Source organism: Pseudophryne corroboree, chromosome 6, assembly GCF_028390025.1.
Source record: "Pseudophryne corroboree isolate aPseCor3 chromosome 6, aPseCor3.hap2, whole genome shotgun sequence".
NCBI lineage: Eukaryota > Metazoa > Chordata > Amphibia > Anura > Myobatrachidae > Pseudophryne > Pseudophryne corroboree.
In genome coordinates, this window is record NC_086449.1 from 651,306,769 (window position 1) to 651,322,839 (window position 16,071).

Below are 16,071 nucleotides of genomic sequence, written 5' to 3' on the forward strand. Positions count from 1 at the left end.
CTTCCCCCCTTCCAATAGGCGTGGGTCCGGGACAGTGGAAGCTGCTACAAGCAGCTGTGGCATGTCGGGCCTCTCTAAAAGAGCTCCCTTACAGCCAAGTGCAGGACTACCTGCAGGAAAGGCTGGACGGAGCTTACAGAAGAAGCCCCGTCATAGCCCCTCACCACAGGCGTCCAGGTATGTTGGGGACGGGGCGGTCAGCTCATGCTGCCGCCCCGCTTTGTGGGGACACTGTTGTGAAGCGCCGAGCCGCCGCCACTCACAGAGCCGCGTCGGCCGCATTCACCACACATAGCCGCCGCTCCACGGCTCTATGCAGCGCGCTCCCCAGCTCCCTCTACTTGCTCCCCGGCTCCCTCTACCTCAGCTACCCGCATGTAAGCCCCGGCTCCGTGTAATAGACAGCGGTACACGGAGCACGTGGGGGGGAAGCACACACACAAGGGGGGAGAAGTGTGCCCATAGCAGCAGCAGAACGCTGCATGGGTTATTAGATAGATAGGCTATTAAGCCTTTTTTTAACAGGATTATTCACTGGTTATATCTGTTTGCAAAAGTTATAACCTGCACTTTGTTTTATACTGTAAGCATGGGGGGGCCATTTTAACCATGCTTCGTGTTTCTTCCTGTTGTGATTCCAGAATGTTCCTGTACTACATCTCTACTCCATCGGAGGCGCAGGGGTGTTAGTGGGAATTTGGGATCAGATTTCATATAGACTGGCGTGCACTGCACTTGGTCATATATATATATATATATATATATATAGAGAGAGAGAGAGAGAGACACCTTAGTACTATTTTACTGAGTCGAGCAAGTTGTCTGTCTTTGTATTTTGTGTTGTCTGTCTGCATAATGAGTAAGGCACCAGCAAAAACAAAAAAGCAGTTTCACTACCATGTCTGTAAGAGTGTGTTACCGGATGGATCTACCACATGTACAGTATGTTTTATGGATTCAGCTACGAATACAAGTTCGGCTCCGGTTTCAAAGCCGGTTTCATCCCCGGACCCTCCATGGGCTATGCTAGCAGATGTCCTGGCTGGATTGCAATCAGAATTGTCCGCCACTCGACAAGAGCAGGAAGCGGCAAGATCTAAGTCTAGGGCGAGACCGCTAGAACTACCGGAGGGGTCTCAGCCTTACCAAAAGTCCAAGTCCACTTTGGGTAGAAGGGATAAATTTCATTTGTCTTATGATTTACCAGTTTCTGCTATGTTGCATTCTGACGATTCTATGCCAGACCTCTTTGCGCAAGATGACGGTGAGGAGGGCGAAGTAGACCAGCAGTCAGATAGTGACGATTTTGACAGCCCGGGGCATTGATAATCTCATCAGAGCGGTGTGTCAGTCTCTGAAGTTTACAGAAACTGAGGAGCCTCTGACAAATGATGAGGTCGTCTTTACTAAATGACAGAGAACTCCAATGTGTTTTCCTGTTTCGGAATCTCTTAATAAGATGTTACTAGAAACACGAAAGAATCCGGATAAACGGTTTTCTATACCTCGCAGATTTAAGTCTAGTTACCCGTTTCCAGAGTCTGTGACAGCTACATGGGAGAATCCGCCATTGGTGGATTCGTCTGTGTCTAAACTTACAAAGAAATTAACCATACCAGTACCAACTGCTACTACGCTTAAAGACCCTTTGGACCGTAAAATAGAAGCTATGCTAAAGTCCATGTATATAGCAGCTGGAGTGTTGCTTAGACCTGGGTTGGTTGGCATTTGGGTAACTAAGGCGCTAATGGTATGGATAACAGAACTCAAGTCTGCCCTACGTGACAATCACCTTATACTTCTCGCTGATCAAATCTGGGAAACTGCTGATTATCTATGTACAGCTTCTACTGACGTCTGTCAGCTCACTTCTCGCCTTTCATCGTCGCTAGTTACAGCACGACGAGCACTCTGGCTGCGTTCTTGGCAAGCGGAGGTCAAAAGAGGTATAGAGGCATTACCTTACGGTGGCGAGAAGTTGTTTGGTCCTGAATTGGACAAATGGATTTCTGAGGCCACGGGAGGAAAGTCTGTTTTCTTACCATTGCCTCCAACGGTACCTAGGCAGAGATACTCTGGACCTGCGTTCAAATCCTTTAGACCTCAGTCCTATCGCTGGCGTGGCAGAGGAACAGCCACGCCTGGTAGACTAGGTCGAGGGCGTGGTTTCCAACAAACCAACACCAGTCGTCAGGACGCTAAGGTCACCGACAAGCCAGTGGCATGACGGGCTCCCAACCCATCTCCGATCTCCAATTGTGGGAGCACGCCTTCAGACGTTCCAGTTGGCGTGGCTCCAGACGTCCACAGATGGGTGGATCCGCAATTTAGTGTTAAAAGGTTACAAAATAGAGTTTGACTGTCTCCCGCCACTGCGGTTTTTCAAGACAGGACTGCCTGTGTCGGATGACAAGAGGGCAGTTCTGCAAATTGCCAATCAGTCTCTGCTGGATGCAGCAATTTTGATTCCGGTCCCTGTACACCAACAAGGTCAGGGTTATTATTCCAGTCTGTTTGTGGTACCAAAGCCGGATGGCTCGGTCAGGCCAATATTGAACTTAAAAGGTCTCAATCAGTACGTCACTTACTACAGATTCAAGATGGAATCTCTTTTGTCAGTAATTGCAGGTTTAGAGCCACAGGAATTCATGATTGCACTGGATCTCAAGAATGCATACTTACACATTCCGATTTGGCCACCTCATCAGAGGTTCTGCAATACGGCAGAACCATTACCAGTTTCAGGCTCTACCGTTTGGCCTCTCGTCAGTGCCTCGGGTATTCACCAAGGTGATGTCTGTGATGATAGCTCATCTCAGATCCCTGGGAGTGATAATAGTTCCGTACTTGGACGATTTGCTCATCAAAGCTCCGTCTCAACAGATGCTCCTCCAACATGCGTTGCTAACGTACAATGTACTGGTTCAGCACGGTTGGATTGTCAACTTCCAGAAATCACATCTGATTCCGTCCCAACGACTTCAATTCCTATGTATGATTCTCGATACGGTAAATCAAAGAATTTACCTACCAGAACAGAAAGTACAGGTCATTCGGCATCTGGTACAATTAGTGCTCAAGCCACGCACCGTCTCGGTACATTTGTGCATTCGCCTCTTAGGCACAATGGTGGCGGCTTTAGAAGCGCTTCAGTTCGGGAGATTTCACTCATGTCCTTTTCAACTGGGTGTGCTCGCACAGTGGTCGGGCTCGCATCTGCAGATTCACCACAGGGTGAGGTTGTCGCCACGGGCCAGAGTGTCTCTACTCTGGTGGCTCAAAGTACACAATCTAACCGCAGGGAAACGGTTCGGCGCCTGGAATTGGATAATTCTAACGATGGACGCGAGTCTCAGAGGTTGTGGAGCTGTAGTTCAAAATTGTCAGCTCCAGGGTCTCTGGGCGGTTCACGAAAGATTGCTGTCTATAAATGTCCTGGAACTCCGGGCAATTTACAATGCGCTACGACAAGCAGTGCACATGCTACGGTCTCGGACTGTTCAGGTGCAGTCAAACAATGCGACAGCGGTCGCATACATCAACAAACAAGGAGGAATGAGAAGCCGCATGGCAATTCGGGAAGTAGCTCGAATCCTCAATTGGGCTGAGCATCACCAAGTGATATTGTCAGCAGTGTTCATTCCGGGAGTGGACAACTGGGAGGCGGATTATCTCAGCCGTCGGGATTTTCATCCAGGAGAATGGGCAGTAAATCCAGAAGTGTTTCACATGTTGGTCCAGAGGTGGGGTTACCCTCAAGTGGACCTGATGGCATCTCGCCACAATCACCAAATGCCCCAGTATGTGTCCAGAACGCGAGATCCAAAGGCAGTGGTGGTGGATGCTCTCACCATCGCATGGCCATACAGCCTCGTGTATCTGTTTCCACCGTTTCCGCTGCCCCTTCTGTTGCTAAAACGGATCAAAAGAGAGTCCGTCACAGTCATACTAGTGGCGCCTCATTGGCCTCGGAGAGCTTGGTTCTCGGATCTCCGCGGACTACTGGCAGACGATCCTTGGCCGCTCCCACTACGTCCAGACCTGTTACAACAGGGGTCCGTTCCTTTACCCCGATTTAGCACGGCTGCATTTGACGGGGTGGCTGTTGAGACCGCCCTCTTAAGAAGAGAGGGCATTCCAGAATCGGTTATACCAACCATGTTACCAGCTAGGAAGCCGGTTACGGAAGCTCATTATTACAGAATTTGGCGTGCCTATATAGCTTGGTGTGAAGATCGTAAGTTTCCGACATCATCTTTCAAGTTATCCCATCTTTTGTTATTTCTACAGACGGGGTTAGATGGAGGACTGCGTTTATATACACTAAAGGTGCAGGTATCTGCGTTGTCAATTTACTTTCAAAGACAATTGGCTCTATTGCCGTCGATACACACTTTTCTGCAAGGTGTCCTCAGAGTACAGCCTCCATTCATTCCACCTACAGCGCCATGGGACTTGAATCTGGTTTTAGATTTCTTACAGTCTTCATATTTTAATCCCTAACAACAAGTGGATATTAAGTTTCTCACTTGGAAAACAATTTTTCTACTAGCCTTCGCCTTCGGCAAGGCGTGTTTCAGATTTGGGTGCCTTGTCATGCAAGCCACCGTATTTGGTGTTTCATGATGACAGAGCGGAGCTTCGGACGAATCCCGCTTTCTAACCAAAGATAGTGTTATCTTTTCACATCAATCAACCAATAGTAGTTCCTGTGTTGACAGGAAATTCTGGAACCTTGGATGTGGTACGCGCATTACGCGTTTATGTATCCCGAATGTCTACAGTTCATAAGACGGATACGTTGTTTGTTCTCTATGATGCTGCCAAGATGGGTTGGCCAGCTTCTAAGCAGACCTTATCCAGATGGATTAAACTGACCATTCGTCAGGCTTACCTTCATGCTAGGTTACAGCCGCCTACATCAGTAACAGCTCATTCTACACGTTCTGTGGGAACTTCGTTGGCAGCTGGTCGTGGGGATTCTACGACGCAGCTTTGCCGTGTGGCTACGTGGTCATCAGTGCACCCGTTTGTGCGCTTTTACAAGTTTGATACGTTTGCGGCATCAGCATCTAGCTTTGGCCGCCTAGTGTTACAGGTGCCAAATTGCTCTCCCACCCATGGGGTAAGCTTTGGTACGTCCCAAGAGGACTCCAGTGACCCCTAGTGGATGAAAAAGAAAATAGGATTTTGGTACTTACCAGGTAAATCCTTTTCTTTGAATCCATAGGGGGCACTGGACGCCCACCCAGAGCAGTTTTACCTGGTTTGTGGTAAGTTCAGGGGATCTTATGGTAACACATTCTCACCGACTGGTTCAAAGTTTCAAGTTCTATCGGTTATAGTGCCAACTGTTTAGTTGTCAGTCACGTTATGTGTCAACTTTATTGTTGTCCGTTATGTTATATGTACTTCTCCATTGTCAACCTCTCTATAGCTCCTGTTCGGCTCAGTAAAAAACACTGAGGTACTCTGGGATATGGAGGGGAGGAGAGTTCTAAATTTAATTATTCAGTGCCTTGTTCCTGCGGAAGCCGTCCATATTCCAAGAGTACTCCAGTGCCCCCTATGTATTCAAAGAAAAGGATTTACCTGGTAAGTACCAAAATCCTATTTTTACATTTATTGTTGCTCTCACCTTAACAAAGGGGCAGGTATAGCCCCAAAACGTAGGTGCTTGGGTGTATGTGTACCTATTACACAAGTTGAATTCCACAGTCTCTGAGTGCCGTCTGTTATTTCTATATCTACTGCAAATGCTGGGAAGGCACCGGAGCACCGTATCCTGGTAAAGGGAGTGCCGGTTTGTGAACTATACTATATATACTGTATGTATAAATGCAAAAGCCCTCACTCACTGACTGACTCATCACTAATTCTCTTACTTCCCGATATGTTAGGAAGATGAAATTTAACATAGGTATTCTTCAGGTGGGAAATAGGAAAACTATGTAATTAGAATTTAAAAAAACCTCCCCTAAGGGGATGAAAGGGGTGTTGACATAATGATCTCATTACCGATGCATGACTTGCATTGTGGAAATGACAACGCCCAAACAGACAATCGGATAAAACTTTGGATTGCACCTTCAGTGTGTAGAATGTAATATACTACAAAAATGCGAAAGTCCTCACTCACTCGCTGACTGACTGCCTCTTCACTAATTCTCTTAGTTCCCGATATGTTAGCAAGCTGACATTTAACATAGATATTGCAGGTGGGAAATAGGAAAACGATATAATTAGAATTTTAATCAACCTTCCCTAAGGGGATGAAAAGGGAGATGACATAATGACATTATTACCATTGCATGTCTTGCATTGCGGGAACGATAACACCCAAACGGAAAATCAGATCAAAATTTGGATTGTACCTCCACTGTGTAGAATTTAATAAACTACAATAATGGTCCTGTCTCTTTTTACTGTATATGCTACGCGTGCTCCTCGGGTAACCATGGATTAATATTTACTTACATTAAGACATCTCAAAATTACAGCTCTATAGATGTATCAAAGTTTTAACATTCATTTTTATTTACAACCTTGAAAATTAGAAACTCCTGTGCGAAGAACGGGTAGAACAGCTTGTCAGTTATATACTATATATCTTGTAACAGTGTCAGGGGAACAGGTATCATCTCCTGGTTTAGATGCTAGTGCGTCTCAGCTAGAGATGTGCGATGGTTGTTTTGTGTTTTGGATCTGGATCCTCGCTTGTGTTTTGGATCTGGATTGGTTTTGCCAAAACCAACGTTTCCGGTTTTAGTTTTGGATCTGGATGATTTTTGAAAAAAACAACAACACATAAACAGCTAAAATCACATAATTTGGGGTAATTTTAATCCTACAGTATTATTAACCTCAATAACATTAATTTCCACTCATTTACAGTCTATTCTGAACACCTTACAATATTGTTTTTAGGCCAAAAGGTTACTGGATGACTTTGCTAAGTGACACAAGTGGGCAGCACAAACACCTGGCCCATCTTGGAGTGGCACTGCAGTGGCAGACAGGATGGCAGATTTAAAAAATAGGCCCCAAATAGCACATCATGCAAAGAAGAAAAGAGGTGCAATGAGGTACCTGGATAGCTAAGCGACACAAGTGTGCGGCACAAACACCTGGCTCATCTAGGAGTGTCACACAGTGGCTGAATGTAGAAAGTGGCCCACAATTTTTAGGGCCACCTACAGCATCTCCTGCATGCCCCTATCATTTTTCAAAAAATTCTGCACCACCAAATTAATTGTATGTGCAAAACATGGGACGTGCTGGAATTTGCCCAGATGTAATACATGCACAATATTGGTGGACTTATATGGCAGTACCCCTGAACTTATATGGCTTCACCACTGGACTGGACTTATACGGCAGTACCCCTGAACTTATATGGCAGTACCTCTGAACTTATACGGCTGCACCACTGGACTGGACTTATACGGCAGTACCCCAGAACATATACGGCAGTACCCCTGAACTTTTACGGCTGCACCACTTGACTGGACTTTTACGGCAGTACCCCTAAATTTATACGGCTGCACCCCTGAACTTATATGGCTGCACCACTGGACTGGACTTATACGGCAGTACCCCTGGATTTATATGGCTGCACCAATGAACTGAATTTATATGGCAGTACCTCTGAACTTATACGGCAGTACCCTTAGAACTTATACAGCTGCACAACTGGACTGGACTTATACTGCAGTACCACTGGACTTATACGGCAGTACCCCTGAACTTATATGGCTGCATCACTGCACTGGACTTATATGGCAGTATCTCTGGACTTATATGGCAGTACCCCTGGACTTATACGGCAGTACCCCTGGACTTATATGGCTGCACCACTGGACTGGACTTATACGGCAGTACCCCTGGACTTATACGACAGTACCCCTGGAATTATACAGCAGTACCCCTGGACTTATATGGCAGTACCCCTGGACTTATATGGCTGCACCACTGGACTGGACTTATACAGCAGTGCCACTGGACATATACGGCAGTACCCCTGAATTTATATGGCTGTACCACTGGACTGGACTTATATGGCAGTACCTCTGAACTTTTACGGCAGTACCCTTAGAACTTATACAGCTGCACCACTGAACTGGACTTATACTGCAGTACCACTGGACTTATACGGCTGCACCACTGGACTGGACTTATACGGCAGTAACTCTGGACTTATATGGCTGCTCCACTGGACTGGACTTAAACGGAAGTGCCACTGGAGTTAAACAGCAGTACCCCTGAACTTATACAGCTGCACCCCTGAAATTCTACGGCTACACCCCATAATTTATATGACTGCACCACTGGACTGGACTTATACCTCAGTGTCACTGGACTTATACGGCAGTACCCCTGAATTTATATGGTTGCACCACTGGACTGGACTTATGCAGCAGTACCACTGGACTTATACAGCAGTACCTCTTAACTTATACGGCAGTACCCTATAAATTATACTGCTGCACCACTGGACTGGACTTATACAGCAGTACCCCTGAACTTATATGGCTGCACCAATGGAATGGACTTATGCAGCAGTACTACTGGACTTATACTGCCGTACCCCTGAACTTATATGACAGTACCCCTGAACTTATACGGCTGTACCCCTGAACTTATACGGCTGTACCCCTAAACTTATACGGCAGTACCCCTGGACTTATACGGCAGTACCCCTGGACTTATACGGCAGTACCCCATGACTTATACGGCAGTACCCCTGGACTTATACGGCAGTACCCCTGGACTTGTATGGCAGTACCCCTGGACTTGTACAGCAGCACCACTGGACTTATGGCAGCACAGGACACCACCACTGGACTGATGCAGCACAACACAGCACTGGAATTACACATAAGAGCAGGTAGCCACCCCACACGCCACACCACTTTCCCGCACAGACACTGAGGAGACACATCCTCTCGCTACACTCTCCAGGACTGGAGTGAAAATGGCGGTGATGCGCGGCTCCTTATATGGAATCCAAAGCCTATGAGAATCCGACAACGGGATCATGACGTTTTGCCTCATTCTGGTTTCAGAGTCTGGCAGGAAGTCCTGAGCCGATCTCGGATCCGGGCTTGGGACGTGATGTTCGGTAGGGTTCGGTTCTCAGAAAACCAAACCCGCTCACCTCTAGTCTCAGCCAGTTTCATTATGCAGAAAAACAGAAATAAACATAAAAAATAAAATATCTTGCTGGCTGGCACTAACAAAACACAGGAAATACAAGGAAAAGATTACGAAGCACAGCTCATTTGTTTTCAAAAGCATATTTCACAGAGACTCCATAGTCTCTTTTCTTTCCCCAGGTAGTATGAAACTCAGATGATCAGGCTGACAGCCTTTTAAGACACATCTACAGCTGAAAGCCCAAATTAGCCTTCTGTGTGGCTATTAGTCCAAAGACCTGGACCTGAAACAGCTATTATATACAATTTAAAACATAAGCACAAACAACATATAAATGGACTAGGGCATAATTAGAAATGTTAGGGTCCATGACCACTGTTATATAAACAAACTCTAATAAAGTCTGCAAATGAATCATAGTCAGCTGTATAATGCATATAAGTAGAAATTACATAATATAGCACTGAAACATTCCTATATATATATATAAATAGTAGTGATGAGCGGGTTTGGTTCCTCGGAATCCGAACCCCCCCCCCCCCGAACTTCACCCATTTTACATGGGTCCGAGGCAGACTTGGATCTTCCCGCCTTGCTCGGTTAACCCGAGCACGCCCGAACGTCATCATCCCGCTGTCGTATTCTCGCGAGATTCGTATTCTATATAAGGAGCCGCGCGTCGCCGCCATTTTCACTCGTGCATTGGAGATGATAGGGAGAGGATGTGTGCAGCATTCTCTCAGTTGTATTCAGTGTGCTGCAAATATCTGTGTTCAGTGTGCTGCAAATATCTGTGCTCAGTGTGCTTGCAGATATCTGTGCTCAGTGTGCTGAAAATATCTACGTTCTCTGCCTGAAAAACGCTCCATATCTGTGCTCAGTGTGCTGCAAATATCTGTGCTCACTGTGCTTTATTATGGGGACTGGGGACCACCAGTATTATATAGTAGGAGGACAGTGCAGAGTTTTGCTGACCAGGGACCACCAGTATTATACGTTCTCTGCCTGAAAAACGCTCCATATCTGTGCTGCATTGTAGTATATAGTAGGAGGACAGTGCAGAATTTTGCTGACCAGTGACCACCAGTATTATATCAGTATGGTACAGTAGTCCACTGCTCTACCTACCTCTGTGTCGTCAAGTATACTATCCACCCATACCTGTGGTGCATTTTAGTTGTTGTGCGCAGTATATATAGTAGGAGGACAGTGCATAATTTTGCTGACCACCAGTATATAATATATAGCAGTACGGTACAGTAGTCCACTGCTCTATCTACCTCTGTGTCGTCAATTATACTATCCACCCATACCTGTGGTGCATTTAAGTTTTGCACAGTATATATAGTAGAAGGACAGTGCATAATTTTGCTGACCACCAGTATATAATATATAGCAGTACGGTACAGTAGTCCACTGCTCTACCTACCTCTGTGTCGTCAATTATACTATCCACCCATACCTGTGGTGCATTTAAGTTTTGCACAGTATATATAGTAGAAGGACAGTGAATAATTTTGCTGACCACCAGTATATAATATATAGCAGTACGGTACAGTAGTCCACTGCTCTACCTACCTCTGTGTCGTCAAGTATACTATCCATCCATACCTGTGGTGCATTTAAGTTTTGCGCAGTATGTATAGTAGGAGGATAGTGCAGAATATTGCTGACCACCAGTATATAATATATAGCAGTACGGTACAGTAGTCCACTGCTCTACCTACCTCTATGTTGTCAAGTATACTATCCATCCATACCTGTGGTGCATTTTAGTTGTTGTGCGCAGTAGTAGGAGGACCGTGCATAATTTTGCTAACCACCAGTATATAATATATAGCAGTACGGTACAGTAGTCCACTGCTCTACCTACCTCTGTGTCGTCAAGTATACTATCCATCGATACCTGTGGTGCATTTTAGTTGTGCGCAGTAGGAGGAGGACAGTGCATAATTTTGCTGACCACCAGTATATAATATATAGCAGTACGGTACAGTAGGCCATTGCTATTAATATATTACTGGAATATAATTCCACACATTAAAAAATGGAGAACAAAAATGTGGAGGGTAAAATAGGGAAAGATCAAGATCCACTTCCACCTCGTGCTGAAGCTGCTGCCACTAGTCATGGCTGAGATGATGAAATGCCATCAACATCGTCTGCCAAGGCCAATGCCCAATGTCATAGTAGAGAGTATGTAAAATCCAAAAAACAAAAGCTCAGTAAAATGACCCAAAAATCGAAATTAAAAGCGTCTGAGGAGAAGAGTAAACTTTCCAATATTCCATTTACGACACGGAGTGGCAAGGAACGGCTGAGGCCCTCTCCTATGTTCCTCATGACTAGTGGGTCAGCTTCACATGAGGATGGAAGCACTCATCCTCCCGCTAGAAAAATGAAAAGACTTAAGCTGGCAAAAGCACAGCAAAGAACCGTGCGTTCTTCTAAATCACAAATCCCCAAGGAGAGTCCAATTGTGTCGGTTGCGATGCCTGACCTTCCCAACACTGGACGGAAAGAGGTGGCGCCTTCCACCATTTGCACGCCCCCTGCAAGTGCTGGAAGGAGCACCCGCAGTCTAGTTCCTGATAGTCAAATTGAAGATGTCACTGTTGAAGTACACCAGGATGAGGATATGGGTGTTGCTGGTGCTGAGGAGGAAATTGACAAGGAGGATTCTGATGGTGAGGTGGTTTGTTTAAGTCAGGAACCCGGGGAGACACCTGTTGTCCGTGGGACGAATATGGCCATTGGCATGCCTGGTCAAATTACAAAAAAAATCACCTCTTCGGTGTGGAATTATTTAATCAGAAATGCGGACAACTGGTGTCAAGCCGTGTGTTGCCTTTGTCAAGCTGTAATAAGTAGGGGTAAGTACGTTAACCACCCAGGAACATCCTCCCTTATACGTCACCTGGAGCGCATTCATCAGAAGTCATTGACAAGTTCAAAAACTTTGGGTGACAGCGGAAGCAGTCCACTTCCAACTAAATCCCTTCCTCTTGCAACCAAGCTCCTGCAAACCACATCACCAACTCCCTCAGTGTCAATTTGCTTCATAGACAGGAAAGCCATGTCACTGTCAAGTCTGACGAGTCCTCTCCTGCCTGGGATTCCTCCGATGCATCCTTGAGTGTAACGCCTACTACTGCTGGCGCTGCTGTTGTTGCTGCTGGGAGTCGATCGTCATCCCAGAGGGGAAGTCGGAAGACCACTTGTACTACTTCCAGTAAGCAATTGACTGTCCAACAGTCCTTTGCAAGGAAGATGAAATATCACAGCAGTCATCCTGCTGCAAAGCGGATAACTCAGGCCTTGGCAGCCTGGGCGGTGTTAAACGTGTTTCCGGTATCCACCGTTAATTCACAGGAAACTAGAGATTTGCTTGAGGTACTGTGTCCCCGGTACCAAATACCATCTAGGTTCCATTTCTCTAGGCAGGTGATACCGAGAATGTACACAGACCTCAGAAAAAGAGTCACCAGTGTCCTAAAAAATGCAGTTGTACCCAATGTCCACTTAACCACGGACATGTGGACAAGTGGAGCAGGGCAGACTAAGGACTATATGACTGTGACAGCCCACTGGGTAGATGTATTGCCTCCCGCAGCAAGAACAGCAGCGGCGGCACCAGTAGCAGCATCTCACAAACGCCAACTCATTCCTAGGCAGGCTACACTTTGTATCACCGCTTTCCATAAGAGACACACAGCTGACAACCTCTTACGGAAACTGAGGAACATCATCGCAGAATGGCTTACCCCAATTGGACTCTCCTGGGGATTTGTGACATCGGACAACGCCACCAATATTGTGCGTGCATTACATGTGGGGAAATTCCAGCATGTCCCATGTTTTGCGCATACATTGAATTTGGTGGTGCAGAATTATTTAAAAAACAACAGGGGCGTGCAAGAGATGCTGTCGGTGGCCCGAAGAATTGCGGGCCACTTTCGGCATTCAGCCACCGCGTGCCGAAGACTGGAGCACCAGCAATCACTCCTGAACCTGCCCCGCCATCATCTGATGCAAGAGGTGGCAATGAGGTGGAATTCAACCCTCTATATGCTTTAGAGGATGGAGGAGCAGCAAAAGGCCATTCAAGCCTATACAGCTACCTACGATATAGGCAAAGGAGGGGGAATGCACCTGACTCAAGCGCAGTGGAGAATGATTTCAATGTTGTGCAAGGTTCTGCAACCCTTTGAACTTGCCATACGTGAAGTCAGTTCAGACACTGCCAGCCCGAGTCAGGTCATTCCCCTCATCAGGCTTTTGCAGAAGAAGCTGGAGAGATTGAAGGAGGAGCTAAAACAGAGCGATTCCGCTAGGCATGTGGGACTTGTGGATGGAGCCCTTAATTCGCTTAACCAGGATTCACGGGTGGTCAATCTGTTGAAATCAGAGCACTACATTTTGGCCACCGTGCTCGATCCTAGATTTAAAACCTACGTTGTATCTCTCTTTCCGGCAGACACAAGTCTGCAGAGGTTCAAAGACCTGCTGGTGAGAAAATTGTCAAGTCAAGCGGACCGGTACCCGTCAACAGCTCCTCCATCACATTCTCCCACAACTGGGGCTGCGAGGAAAAGGCTAAGAATTCCGAGCCCACCCGCTGGCAGTGATGCAGGGCAGTCTGGAGCGAGTGCTGACATCTGGTCCGGACAGAAGGACCTGCCAACGATTACTGACATGTCGTCTACTGTCACTGCATATGATTCTGTCACCATTGAAAGAATGGTGTAGGATTATATGAGTGACCGCATCCAAGTAGGCACGCCAGACAGTCCGTACGTATACTGGCAGGAAAAAAAGGCAATTTGGAGGCCCTTGCACAAACTGGCTTTATTTTACCTAAGTTGCCCCTCTCCAGTGTGTACTCCGCAAGAGTGTTTAGTGCAGCCGGTCACCTTGTCAGCGATCGGCGTATGAGGTTACTTCCAGAAAATGTGGAGAAGATGATGTTCATCAAAATGAATTATAATCAATTCCTCCGTGGAGACATTCACCAGCAGTTGCCTCCAGAAAGTACACAGGGACCTGAGATGGTGGATTCCAGTGGGGACGAATTAATAATCTGTGAGGAGGGGGGTGTACACAGTGAAAGGGGTGAGGAATCGGAGGATGAGGAGGAGGTGGACATCTTGCCTCTGTAGAGCCAGTTTGTGCAAGGAGAGATTGATTGCTTCTTTTTTGATGGGGGCCCAAACCAACCAATCATTTCAGTCACAGTCATGTGGCAGACCCTGTCGCTGAAATGATGGGTTTGTTAAAGTGTGCATGTCCTGTTTGTACAACATAAGGGTGGGTGGGAGGGCCCAAGGACAATTCCATCTTGCACCTCTTTTTTCTTTCATTTTTCTTTGCATCATGTGCTGTTTGGGGACTATTTTTTGAAGTGCCATCCTGTCTGACACTGCAGTGCCACTCCTAGATGGGCCAGTTGTTTGTGTCGGCCACTTAGGTCGCTTAGCTTAAACATCCAGCGACCTTGGTGCACCTCTTTTTTTCTTAGCATCATGTGCTGTTTGGGGACTATTTTTTAAATCTGCCATCCTGTCTGACACTGCAGTGCCACTCCCAGATGGGCCAGGTGTTTGTGTCGGCCACTTGGGTCGCTTAGCTTAGCCATCCAGCGACCTAGGTGCACCTCTTTTTTTCTTTGCATCATGTGCTGTTTGGGGACAATTTTTTTAAGTGCCATCCTGTCTGACACTGCAGTGCCACTCCTAACTGGGCCAGGTGTTTGTGCCAGCCACTTGGGTCGCTTAGCTTAGTCATCTAGCGACCTCGGTGCAAATTTTATGACTAAAAATAATATTGTGAGGTGTTCAGAATAGACTGGAAATTAGTGGAAATTATGGTTATTGAGGTTAATAATACTATGGGATCAAAATGACCCCCAAATTCTATGATTTAAGCTGTTTTTGAGGGTTTTTTGTAAAAAAACACCTGAATCCAAAACAAAATTTTCAGGGAGGTTTTGCCAAAACGCTTCCGAATCCAAAACCAAAACACAAAACCCGAAAATTTTCGGGTGCACATCACTAATAAATAGATAAATAAACAACTAGAGATGGATTATTATAGATAGCCCTATAAGACCAGTGTTTCATTTAACCTTTTTGGCGCTACGGTGTCTAGTATAAAGATCCATCTACTATCAAGTTGGAGCAATTTCTTAACCCTATCTCCACCCCAAATAGATCATGAAACATGATGACTAATTTTTTATCTAATAGAAGCCACTCCATGTCCAAAAGCGGTACAGTGTCATACCATTGGTTGGTCACTATGACCAGTTTCTAGTGCCGCACTAATAGCTGAACGATGGAACGACATGCGCTCTTTAAATTTTCTCTCGGTTTTTCCAATGTAATCCATACAACTTGGACAAATTGAAATGTAAATAGTAAACTTAGAAGTGCACGTCAAAGGAAAGTTGATGTTATATTTATGACCTGTACAGGTACGGTTTATAGTGTTATCAATGATAAGGGATCTGCAAGTAGTACACCCCTAGACATCTATAAAATCCCAATTTATAGGACAAGAAGTGTTGGGGTTTAATTTTTTTTATTTAGATTGGTCACATCCAGTTTAACCAACATATCTTGTATATTTTTTCCCCTAGTATAACTGTACTTTAGTTTAGTAACAAATACTGCAGGAAGATCCTTATCAGTATTTACCAGTGGCCACAAAGTCTTAACTATTTATTTAAATGGTCACTTCTGGTGGCATATTTATTGACCCAAGGGATGGTAGTTTTTACAGTTTGTTTAAGGACTGGTTTCAAAAGTGTGTTCTCTAGGGATTAGGATTACCTTGTTTTTTAATTCATAAAGGTGTTGGCGCTTGTATCTCCTCTGTTGAAATGCCATAATCAAGCGGTGCAGATCCTTCTCCAAT